The 13325-nt window shown below is 42.9% G+C and overlaps 1 protein-coding gene across 3 annotated transcripts in view; it reads left to right on the forward strand.

The window, feature by feature from the left end:
• The window catches only part of LOC119181108 (excitatory amino acid transporter 5-like), a 135533-nt gene that overhangs the window by 88745 nt on the left and 33463 nt on the right, over nucleotides 1–13325 (forward strand). The window lies entirely within an intron of this gene.

Consider the following 13325-nt stretch of genomic DNA (forward strand, 5'->3'; position numbering starts at 1 on the left):
AGCATGCACCATCGCGTTGTGACGATGTGGCGACGTGCGCTCATTGAGCCACCTTGCTGGTAATGCTGAAAACATGATATTTCCCTTCCCCCCCCTAGATGCCCATCATCAGCAGTAAGTGGTAGATATAAATAGCTTGCTGTTTGAACGGTCACGGTCAGGGACATGTTTCTCCATGGCTCAGTGGTCAACACGTCGCACTCACGTATCAGAGGTCCCAAGTTCGATAACACGTCGCACTCACGTATCAGAGGTCCCAAGTTCGATTCCACGTGCCGGAGTGTTTTTTTCGAATCTTTTTCGCATTTATATATTCATCACGAAATAAAAACGGAACCAGTCAAGCATGTCGTCACTAGTACAATAGCACTGATTCTGGTTTACATAATGAACTTGATGTTTGAAACAGGCATATTCCCAGATTGCTTAAAGATTGCAAAAGTGACTCTGATCTCCAAAGAAGGAAATAAAAATTAGGTTGCCAATTATAGACCTATTTCAGTCTCGCCATTCTTTTCAAAATTATTTGAATGGGCCATAACCGAGAGACTGTCGAAATTTCTACTCAAATACGTCCTATCTAACTCCCAGTATGGGTATTTAAAAAATGAAGTCCACAGAGCAGGCATTGGTTCATGTAAAAGAAAAAAATTATTGGAGCAATTTAGCAAAGGTATTACACACTAGGAATATTTTCAGACCTACGAAAGGCCTTCGACACTTTCCACCACGAAGTGCTGCTGTTGAAGCTTCAACATTATGGGATAAGGGGCATTCCATTAGAACTCATGACAGGTTATTTACGTCATCGATGCGAATTCACAACAATGAATAACTTTTCATCCAGCCGATTAAATGTCACAAGTGGAGTACCATAAGGCTCGATACTTGGGCCAACTTTGTTCCTGCTGTATATCAATGATATAGCGGGTATAGGTATTACACAAGACATCATTATGTATGCAGATGACACCAACAAATTCTTCACTGCAAAAGACATGAACCTGTTAAAAACAATGACATACTCCTATCTAGAAGAATCAACTATATGGCTACATCATAATAAGTTATAGTTAAATGCAAATAAGACACAGTACATATTATTTGCACCACCGAATAAGCCAAATGTAGGTGATATAGCATATAAATATGGATCCACACAAATTACACGAGCAAAAGAACAGAAATTTTCAGGAGTCTGGTTCCATGAAAACATGACATGGAATACGCACATATTACACTTGACAGCAGACATAGCCGAAAGCATAGGTTGCAGTTGGAGAATCATTCTTTGATACCACTGTGGTTAAAAAGACAACTTTACTACTCATTGGTGTATTCAAAACTGACATACTGTACTCTAGTTTGGGGAACAACTACGAACACCAATTAGAATAGGTTGTTAGTTTTACAAAAAAGGGTACTGTGTATATTTAAAAATTATATAGGAGACATACACAACTTTAGCACTCGAAAATTGTTGAATAAATACAGCATATTAAAGCCCAGCCAGATCTATCTATTTAAATTATTACAGTATATACACAATAAAAATGCCTTTGAAGTAAACAATTATACTGATACAGACAGGTATAAGTTCAGGAATATTCAGTGTCGATTAACAAAGTTGGGACGAATTATGGAAAGCAGACATTATATTACCGAATTGCACATTTCCTGAACAAATACAAAGGCATTGCCTGCTGGACTGATTTTGCAAAAAAAAAAAAAAAAAAACATAAATTTGAGGCACATCTCATTACCACTGAAGTCAGTGATTAAGTGTTTATATACTATTTTAAGTTGCTAGCTATTTGTTTGTCGTAAAGTTATACATGTTCTATGTTTATGTAACATTTTCTGTTCATTATGGTTTTGTAGCATTGTATTTCTGTAACACTGTAGCAATCACCACTGTCGTGGCGTCTCATTACCATTCAATTTTGTACATAATTAATTTTTTGTATATGTGTGGTTTTAAGCGTTACTGTTTTGCTTTATGTGTACCTGCTCAAAACTCCGGAGGCAGAGGCTGCCGTCATGCGATTAAAGCCTTTAGCCTCTATCTGCTCAGGGCACACCTGAAATAAAACTGAATTGAATTAAATTGTATACATATACGGTGAGTGACGTCAATGCCGGCGGCGAAATCCAGCCGAGAGTGTCTATATAATTGCAATAAAAGAAACAAATAGAAAAGAGGGAAATCGAAACATAAAAGAGAGGATAATAGCGATAGTTATATCGAATGCGAGAGCGTAAGTAGCGATCGCCGTGCTTCGATAAACAAACCCGTCCAACTTCGCTATTACGGCATCGTTTCGAAAAAATCTGGTGGCTCCTAGTTCGTTGTACACTCACGCACAACTTTCCCACCACAACTGAATTTCGACCTCTGGGTGGTTTAGAGGCCTTTTAAGACAAAGTTCTAACTTGTTTTGGTAATATTTTCAGTAAGTATATGCCCTTCATTTTTCTACCTTTATCATATACACCACTGAAGAGTAGCCTTTAAAAATGCTTATGCCGTAAACTAATATACGATCCTGCACATTACAGATCAGGTGGGAATTAGTCGCATGTTCTCAAACACTTGTAAAAATGTTCGTGAGCGCGTGTGTGTTAGCGGCAGAATGTCATACAGTTCTCCAGCAAGTTAGCCCTTTAAAACCTTTAAAGCTCCAATAATAGATAATAAAATGATTAGAAGTGATCATTTATATAATTAACACTTATGCACAACTGTGTAAAAAAATGGAGCACACTTTTGACAATTCCTTCTTCATCATTCGTCAAAACTCTTTCTGTGTGAAATGAAATCGTCATCTGCTTGTTACGGGACGTTGCAAATCCTTGAAGTATCGCCCCGTTAAAATGGCTTCTGACGGAATAGCCAGAAAGTGTCTTAACCCGAACTGAATTCCCGAACGCTGCAGCTCACACAAGTGAAGGCTAATATAACAGCTGGTGAGATGAAGTCATGCCAGTATAATAAAAGATATTTCTCGTATAACAACTGTGACGGACCGGCAGTGTAACCATGTACACGCATACAGAGAACAAACAACACGAAATCGTAACGCTGTTCCTTCTTTTCTCAGTGTCACAAAGTTAGCTCTAAACAGACCGTTCTATCGGGCGAGGCGGACCAGACTGGCAACCAGCGTTTTCCTTTTTTCTAGAGTGTGCCGATGGCGCAGAGCGTACTGGCTGATGCTTGGATGAGTGGCGTTGTCGAACAATTTATCATGTTTTAGTTCGAACTGCGAATTTTTTATGGCGATATCAGCCAGCGAAAGGTAAAAGGGAAGCCACTATCAGGCACCAGAAACTCAGCGCTACTTTTGGTTTCAAGGAACATGCAGTCTCGTAGCAGTTGCTGGGCATCCCGAGGTCTGGTTGAGCAGAATGAGGTTGATGAGAATGATCGCATTTATTGGCTTCTGGAAGTTTTAATAAATAAAAAAATTCGACACCCCTGTAAAGAACTTTTTTTTTGGTTATATGTCTATTCTTGTTTCTTATTTTGATAATATTTAATCAGGTGAAGGGTGGAAAGTCATGGATTTGCATTTTTAGCGGTTGCCTCTGCTCTTTTTCGCCTTTCGCTCACTGATATTAGAAGTTAGATCGCGCTCAGTTACCTCACTCAGTTTGCGTGTCAACTACGGGAAAGATAAAGACAGCAAGTTGTGGTGGGCAGAGAACAGAAACCGCAGTGAGCTACGCCCGACTAGTCAACCATGCAATCATCGAAGATGACTTAGTCGGACAACACATGTTTCGCGCTGCTCTGCAGTGTGCTAACTCGGGAATTTCTAGTTTTGCGAAGGTTCTTCAGCATTTCCTAAAGGCAACGGGTGAGCACAATAATTTGGACCTGTTATTTGAGCAGGTTTGCATTTTTCATGAGTACACTGTTGTACTTTATGAAAGGGAACACATGAGCGCGAGGCCTGCGCTCTGCGGCGGCTGCCTACAGGACCATCATCAACCGGCAACAAAAGAAAAGACATTGGCTTTTGGCGTCATCTATTGACAAACAAAAGAACGAGTTATGGCCGCTGGACAAGCGCTGCAAGATACTGTACGCAGCTGTTGTAGAGAGCAGGCCATGCAACTGCATGTTTCCTTTCATGCAGAACGACAGTGTGCACATCATTAAACTCACGTTCTCTGCAAGCCTGACGGAACTGACAGAAATGCAATGTCGCTTGAATAATTGGTGAAGACGGCAGCCAAGCTCCTGTCTGGAAACTGCGTTTTTTGGAATGCTTGAATTCGAGTCGGCTCGGCTACATAGTTTTAGTTTCTTTTACTTCCGGCGTGTAGTTGAAGTGATGTCAAGTTAGCATATGTTGCTTCCTGCTCATGAAATTTTTGTAGCAGCGGTTTGAAAATTTGTAAGTCTTTACCTCTAGTAGTGTCACTCAAATACACATGATCAACTAAATGCTTCTAAAAATTGTTACAGAGAATGTCAATGAGCCAATGTTTTTTGACAAGCGAGCTTTTTCTTCGTCAAAGCAGCGCTATTGTCCGGACGAAGACAAGCCATCTTGCCGAAACACTGTCTTCCAGTGACGTTCTTTCTCGAAAAACTTATGATCGCATCATGCCTTGTCGTGCCTCTGGAGTTCAGTCTCGTTTGCTACTCAAGTTCTGTAAGAAAACTATGCGTGTCGTCAAAACAAACATGATTGAGTCAAATACAATGTGTCCTACTCGTGTTTACTGATCATTTTCGCACTGGTTCGGGCATTCTACGTTCAACGTTTGCTCATTATGTCCATATGTCAATTGTAAATTAAAGCTGATTTTATAGGTTGACACTTTTACACTACGCGTATGTCTGTTATTTATACAGAATGGGGAATCGAAAAATTCATTTTATTTGTGCCGATAAAGTTATGTCTTACTGTGAAATCAGTCAGCGTAACTTTCGCCTCTTCAGAAAAAAATAACAAAATCAAAATTTAAAAAAAGTTTACGAATGGCCGCATCGCCCGAGTGGTCAACAGACCTGAAAAAAGGCATGAGAGCAATCCGCTTGCATGCAAAGTGGGAAAGGAGGGCTCTCAATTTTTTTGTCCTTTCCCTCTATTTCAGGACGTCATGAAATAAGTTTTCTGTTCGTGATTCATTTCTAGCAGGATGATCGGCAACCGGCAGTGGTAAATACGGCGCTGCGCTGCCGAGAGCAAACACATAAGAGATATATTTCCACCCCCTGCCTCTGTACCTCTTTGGTTGTGCGGTTGCTTCATGGTATTCATCGTTTGTGTGCATAACAAGTTCTTTATCGGCATTTGCCGTAACATACTCGCAATGCCCAGTGTTCCACTCGACCAAATGACAATCAGATATGGTTAGACTTACGATCCGAAATAAGCAATAAAGTGCAAAACATCTAAGTACCACTGGTGTAGCACGCTGTGTTTTCACTTTGTTTTATTATTATATTTTAGTATAATTGGTTTGGTCAAAACAAATAGCCTCATAGTGTGGCTAAACATGGTGGTCAATGTAGTTGATGTGACTCTATTAACATGGACGATAAACCTTTCACTCCGCATCGGGGTAACCGGCATGACACATTTAGTTTGTTCTGCACACCAACCTTGTGCGACCCGGACATTCACTAAATTTTACATGGCAATTACGCGGCGCTATTCTTGTTGTCAGTGTTGAACTTACGTAAGATGGTGGGATGTATCGTGCACTATGTGCAATGTGAAAGCCGAATCGTGAAAAAAAAAGAAAAATGAGTATGTCACTTTGTTTTTTGGAATAACTACCTGAGGGAGACAATTAAAGCACGTTGTGGTTGTCTATTGTTTCTTTAACTGTCAATTCCAGTGCATAGCTTTGCGAACGACAAACACTGTTTCGCAAAAGCTGTACAACCGGTAGACAAAATTTTAAAATATGAACACAAGAGTCGCACATTTGCCGACCATAGGCTCGAGCCCGCCGGGTGCGCTTGGTGCCTAGTAATGTGGCTTGGTGCCTCATCGGCGAAAGGAACATTAACTATCTTTACTTCATCGCTGCTGCAATTTAATCAAATGCCACAAATCTAAAAAGAAAACAAAAGAAGAAGACGTGTGCAGGCATTATAAAAAGCTTCAGCATCGCTTTTTGTGTAGCAGCACCACCAGTTCCAATTTTGTACACACCAGTGGGCAATAAACGAGCGAGTAACAAGGGCTCATTAGAGGTTGAGCAAAAGATGGACAACAGTTCGTGAGCAACAAACAAATGTCGTCATCGCCATGAAATCGCAGCTGTGTGCTCACGCACGATCGCATGTGCGGGTAATAGTCGCTGCTGCGACAGCCCAAACTAACTCCGAGTGAAAAGATAAGCATATATATTGGGGTCCAAGAAAAAAAAATCACAGCAGATTTACGCAGTGAGTGATGATGAGAGGCGAAGCTTCGAAGGGTTTTATTAGTAAACCGCGAATCAATTGTTGGTCGCATCTGTTCGTCCATCTGTGTGTCCATCCGTCTGCCTGTCCATCCGTCCATCTAGTGAACACTCCAAGTACCGCCATTTTGCATCTTTTCACCACATATAGAAACTATCGTGAGAGCGCAAGAAAACACGACACACAGAAAGAGACAGACGGGCATGTTCATCATTAGAGTTACTGTATATGCGACATACTACCTTTAGATAGCAGAGTTGCGTCACTTATAGAACTCGCCGCTCGTGCCCCCATTTGCCAAGCACATTCACGTGCGCAAAAAACGTCTCTTTTAGGAAAAGCTAACTTTACGGCCGCACGGTTGCTGGCGACCGCCGTGCCACAGGCGCCACCACCACAGCTGCCCAAACAGTCCAATGAGTTGATCCCGCTGAGTGCGGAAGTACTACTTCGTTGGTGTTGTGATTGTGTCTTGTGTTGCCCATTTGCAGTGAACGTCGGTGTTAGTGGTGTCTGTGTGGCGCATCGCCGTGACTCAGAGCTGCGTAGTTGTCACGATGACAGGATGTTACAGCTACGCATAGATATGTCGAAAATTCTCGTTTGCTTGCTTTATTTATAAAACACGGTAGGAGAGTTCTAGCAATTGTTTTATCGAGCCACCAGCTTAATCGTATTGATCGGCGAAAAGCTTCCTGAAACAAGTTGTGCGCACATTTGTGTGCACTATTGTTTGTTTCTGTGCTTTTGTTGATTTTTCTGTACCCGCTCCTGCAATGTCCCAGGCATGGGATAGCAGTACTTGTAAATAAATAATAAATAAATAAATAAATAAATAAATAATTAAATAATTTATTGGCAGAACTTAAGTTGTCACAAATCGTGTACACAATTCTCGACGAATTAAGTCAAGGCGTTGTTTGATATTTAAAATAAAAATATCTTCTTGTGGTGACTGCCATCGAACAAGCTACAGCATCAGTATTCCTTCTTATTTTTCTTCGAAGTGAAAGTCATTGCACCAGCGACGGGTTATGAACGAGCGAGAAAACGTATGGAGCCGCTGGGCTGCATTGGCTTCTACATTCGAAATGGGTGGCTTTTCTGCATGACATATATTTCTCAGCGGGCAAGATGGTAGACCTAGCACAAGCGATGCCAACAGGAGATTCATCTGGGAAGAAACACAAGAGTGGATCAGAAGAGGTATCATCCGCCCTTCAAAGTCCGCCTACGCCTCCCCTGTAATCGTTGTCGACCAACCATATCATGAGACTACACCGAAACGATTGTGTGTGGACTATCGATTTTTGAACGCGAAGACGGTCAAGCGAGCCTACCCGATGCCAAAAGTCGACACACTCATTCGGAAAGTGGCCGGATCACGATATATGTCAAAGCTGGATGTCAAGAAAGCCTTCTTGAACATATCACTACGCGAAGAAGACATTTCTAAAGCTCTTTTCGTGACAGAACATGGACACCTCGAACCACTACGAATGCTTTTTGGCCTATGCACAGCACCCACAACAATGCAGAGCGTCATGAATGAAGGTCTTCAAGAACTCATCGACAGTGGTCATGTGATCGTCTACATTGATGATGTGTGCATCTTCACTGACACTATTGAGGAACACATTGAAGTGTTTGACAAGGTACTGAAGGCTCTTCATGACTTAGGACTGCGTGTTGTATACAGCAAGTGTATGTTTAGAGAAAAGCAGATACCATTCCTTGGATTTCTCATATCACAAGAAGGAGTGACGATCGACCCTCTACGCATTGCAGCGATAAAGAACTTCACGGCGCTGAAAACAAAAAGCGAAGTGAGATCATTCCTTGGACTCGCATCACATTACCGCAAGTACATAAAGGACTTCGCAAAAATTGCTCGACCACTGTCACTTCTCACGAAAAAAGATGCCATCGTTCAGTGGACGCCTGAATGTCAAGGTGCCATGAACACGCTGAAGGAACGACTGACAAAGCCACCTATATTGGTGACGTTCAACCCAAATCTGCCGACACAAGTACATGTCGACGCCTCCCACACAGCGCTCGGAGCAGTCCTTACGCAGACACACGGTGACACCACACGGGTAGTGGAATATGCAAGCAAGTTTATGCTTGCATAACTTGCAAGTTTATGCTTGCAAGTTATGCTTGCATATGTTAAGAATATGCAAGCAAGTGGAATATGCCTCCAGTTCCGTCGAATGCTTGTGGCTGTCGCTGTCTCCGACAGCGACAGCCACAAGTATTCGACGGAACTTGAGGCAATCGCAGCTCACTGGGCCATAACCGAACGTTTCCGCTGTTACCTGCAAGGACTAGAACATTTCGAGTTCATAACAGACAATTGAGCTGTTACGCACATTATGTCCAAAAATAATCCCAACAGGCAATTTGCATGCATGATCCTAGACCTGTCCACATACCATTTCACTGTGCGTCACACATCTGACAAGACAAATACCGTGGCAGACACACTATCGAGAATGGTGAACGCAGTATTTGTGCTGAGGACAAATGATTCACGTCTGTGTGAAAAGTCCAGTGCAAAGATGCAAAAGTGGTCACTATTATCAGACATGGAAGTTGCCACTGAAACGGGAAACCAAAGCAAAGCTGGCAAAAGCTACCAGATCGTTAATGGCATGCTCATGCACAGTATAACCCAACATGGGAAGACAATACAACGGGTTGTTGTGCCCGAATCGCTACAATCTACTCTAATGCAAAGTCACCACGATCATGCTGGTCACGGAGACGCCCTGCGAACGAAGTCCAAGCTATCCAAACGTTACTACTGGCAGAATATGAACCAGGACATTGCACAGTATGTGAGAGAGTGCTGGGTGTGTCAGCAGCACAACCATGCAACGGGTGTACAACCAGGAACTCTCAACGCAAGGGAGGTGCCACAAACACCCTTGCACACAGTGGCCATCGACCATGTGGGGCCAATCAACACAGCTGACGAGAACAAATATGTCATAACAGCTGTAGACGCAGCTACGAGGTTCATTGTCACATGGGCAGTGCCGAGCAAGTGTGCATCACATGTGATCCAATTCATTGAAGAAGAGATTGTCACCAAATTCGGAGTTCCAAGAACCATAATCAGTGACAACGACAGCGCGTTCACGTCCAAGACAACGATTGACTATCTACATCATCATCACATCGAACGCACGCTCACAGTGCCGTATGCACCACGGACAAACGGACTTGTTGAGAGAGCCAACGGTCAAATTCTCCCACCTTTACGCAAGAATGTTAATGGAGACGTCGACCACTGGAATGAATACCTTGCCAAAACCACCTTCGAAGTAAACACACAATTCCACGCTGGACTCAAGATTTCACCGTTCGAACTGTTAATTACACACCTCGAAAGATAATTGACAACCAGCTGCAGGTAGACATCCACGAGGCCCATCAAGACATCGAGATGGTCCGGCAAGAAGCATTTGACAACATAACAGCCTACCTAAATGGTATGAAAACCAGACACGACCGAAAGCATCGGCTAGCACCCTATGAAGTAGGTGATCAAGTCTGGTACGAGACATCATCTAAAGCCGGGAAGTTTGATCCTTGGTACGACGGATCATACACGATTACTGACCGCGACAAGGAAACTTTCACGATCACCAGAACGAAGAACAATCGCACGGAAACAAGGCTGACCAGCGCCCCGCCGCGGTGGTCTAGTGGCTAAGGTACTCGGCTGCTGACCCGCAGGGCGCGGGTTCGAATCCCAGCTGCGGCGGCTGCATTTCCGATGGAGGCGGAAATGTTGTAGGCCCGTGTACTCAGATTTGGGTGCACGTTAAAGAACCCCAGGTGGTCTAAATTTCCGGAGCCCTCCACTACGGCGTCTCTCATAATCATATAGTGGTTTTGGGACGTTAAACCCCACATATCAATTATCAAGACTGACCAGCGCAACGCAGTTAAAGTGCTTTCATGAGAAAACACAAGACACAACCCCGCAACTGCACAATGACTCTGCCCAATCCACTCAAGCACGGTTAGCTACTGATGACCGGCGCAGACTGAGAAATCCATCACGTTGGCTTCAAGATTTCGTCACAGATTAATAATGCGAGGACGCATTACTTAGGAGTCTGGGTGTGTTAGACAATTACATCTACTGCGGACAACTGGCGCCACCTATCGTGATGTTGTGGAACTACTAGCGGGTTGAAGAGAGTGGCCGCAAGGGGGACGGGAGAGATGGTTGGCGAGCGCGAAGCAGTTGACGAGGTATCAGTTATGTAATCTCTTTGAATCATTAATAAATCAGTTTGTCGTTCAATCAGTCGTGTCATCGTATGCATCGACCCCTGACAGGGGATACCAAGAGCGGATAATTTGATTAGCAGGTGCTTGTGGGGTACACGATCGAAGGCCTTGGAGAAATCTAAAAAAATTGCATCTATTTGTACATGATCATCCATTTGCAATAGTATGTGATTAGTAAATTCAGCCAGCTGTGTTTCGCAGGAAAGATACTTTCGAAAGCCACGTTGTAAAGGGTAGAAAAAACTGATTGATTCTAGGTAGGTCATAAGAGTTGATGCTATAATATGCTCAAGGATTTTAGATGAGACACTAGTTAAGCCAATCGGGCAGTAGTTAGCGGGGATTTCGCGCCGGCCTGCTTTAAAAATGGGGACTATTTTAGCTTTCTTCCAATCATCTGGCAAGGTTCCTGTGTTTAAAGATTGGTTAAATACAAGGTACAAAAATTTGCTAGAGAGTGATATAGTGGTTTTTAATATTTTAGAATTGATGTCGTCGCAGCCAGCCGAGGATGATACTTTAAAAGAGTGGATTAGGTTGCATACGCCATCAAGGTTTACTTGTATTTCAGGCATGGTCTGGGAAGAGAAGTCTGGTGTAGGTTCGACAGGGCAGGTATTGGGTATGTGAAATACGGACGTGAAAAAGGTATTTAGAGCAGCAGCGGTTTCCTCGGAGCTTATCAGTTCATCATCAGAGTCAAGAAGATTTATATGGTTAGTTTGCGGCTTCGCAGATATTACACGCCAGAATTTATTTGGGTTTGAACGAAGAATTGTGATGAGGTCAGCAGAAAAAAATTTATTTTTGGTCTCAATAACTGCCTTTTTATTCGATGTTCGTGGCATCTTCAGCAGATGGAATAAATCAACCAATAGCATATACTTGTCACATATACACGTTCCCTCCCCCTCTCTTTTGTCTCTTATGCTCCTCCCCTTCTCTGGCAATGCCGATGCAGGCAGCATCTGCTAGTCTACGTTCGCTCCCCCTCTTTCTCCTTTGGCATCCCTCCCCACCGCATTTACACAAGGTAGATACTACTGGTAGCGAAGGCTCCGTAGAAGCCCATACGTTCAGAAAATGGCAGCTGATTAGCTGCTTATGGAGCTTAATTAGTGCCATCCCTGTGAGGAAGAAACACTTCCGGTGGAACAAAAAAAAAAAAGCGGATGTGATTCAATAGCTGGTAAAAAATGACGTCATTTTGCGTTTACTAGTGCAAAATTTGATCTCAAATTACATTTCTAGACTCCTGATCGCTAACAATTCTCGCTAAGGTGATTGCTGGCAAGTCTTCCACCATCGAGTGCTCTAATCTAATACTAATCTAAGCTAATCTAATATGGACTCATGACTAAATAGTGATGTTTAGAACTGCTACCATTCATTTTGCCTGGGTTTCAGGAGGAAACTTATTCTTCGAACTTTTATTCGATGTTCGTGGCATCTTCCACAGATGGAATAAATTGACCAATAGCGTATACTTGTCACATATGACACGTTGATTATTTGCTTCACACATAAGCAGGTTGTTTAGCATGCGCAATGCTTGTGTTCTTCAGTTTTAACAGGAAGAAATGATGCCTAGTCATGCCAAAGTTATCACATATCAGTTTTTTCACTGGTCACAATAACTAAAATTTATTATACTGCACGCAATTATAATAAGCACAGACAAGCCTGCGAACACTACTTGCATTGTGCTTTCCTTTTTTTGCATTATGCTCCGATAAATTACCGCTATGTATATTGTAGCGTGCTAGACAGCTTGGTTTTTGTCCGACAAAAGCACTCAGAATTCAGTCAAGAACGGTTTACTTGGCTTTTGCTTGATGAGTGCCAGCGTCAACGTCGTCGCCGGTGTAAGTGTTAGAGCTCCCTGCTTCGCCTCTGCACATGGTTCCTTTTAGCGGGAGATGTTCCAATTTTTTTCATGCTTTAACTTTCCGGGTGGCATTTACACGCCTTCATATCGACTGATAGTTCACAAAGTTAGCCCCCCCCCCCCCCTCACCGAAAAGGTTCTTGGGTATGATCCTGGCTCAGAGTGACACCATCCTGCGTTGATAACGTAGCACTCGATCTTTGCAGTTACCGTTGGAGTGGCCATATGATTCTGACAAAAAATGTGGATCATCCCCCTATAGGAATCGGTGTAACATGAAAGTGACGCATGTCTTTACAGAGGTAGTCGAGCTTTTATTGTGCATTGTTTCAGCACAGTAACAAATTGCAAAGTCACGTTAAGAACAGCAAGTAGCTCAAAACTTGCAGCACACAGCTCAAGCAGAAAGCACCTACGTGATTAGCATACACAGGACGTGCATGGACCAAGTGTCACAGCTCTGCACTTGAAGGGTTTTCAATTAGAAAGATGCAAAAAACGAGTGCAAAAGTATATACGGGACAAGCACGGACAACTGTCACAATTCTTACTTCATCGTACGGGGCCAGCATGCTTCTTTTGTAAATGCGATCGCACTAAAAAGCCGCGTCTTGCAAAATAATAAAGTGCTCAAGGTCATGAAATACGCCTGACGCAAAATAAATACCGGTCTCCAACTGTACTTGAAAGTGA

Source organism: Rhipicephalus microplus, chromosome 10 (genome assembly GCF_043290135.1).
Source record: "Rhipicephalus microplus isolate Deutch F79 chromosome 10, USDA_Rmic, whole genome shotgun sequence".
NCBI lineage: Eukaryota > Metazoa > Arthropoda > Arachnida > Ixodida > Ixodidae > Rhipicephalus > Rhipicephalus microplus.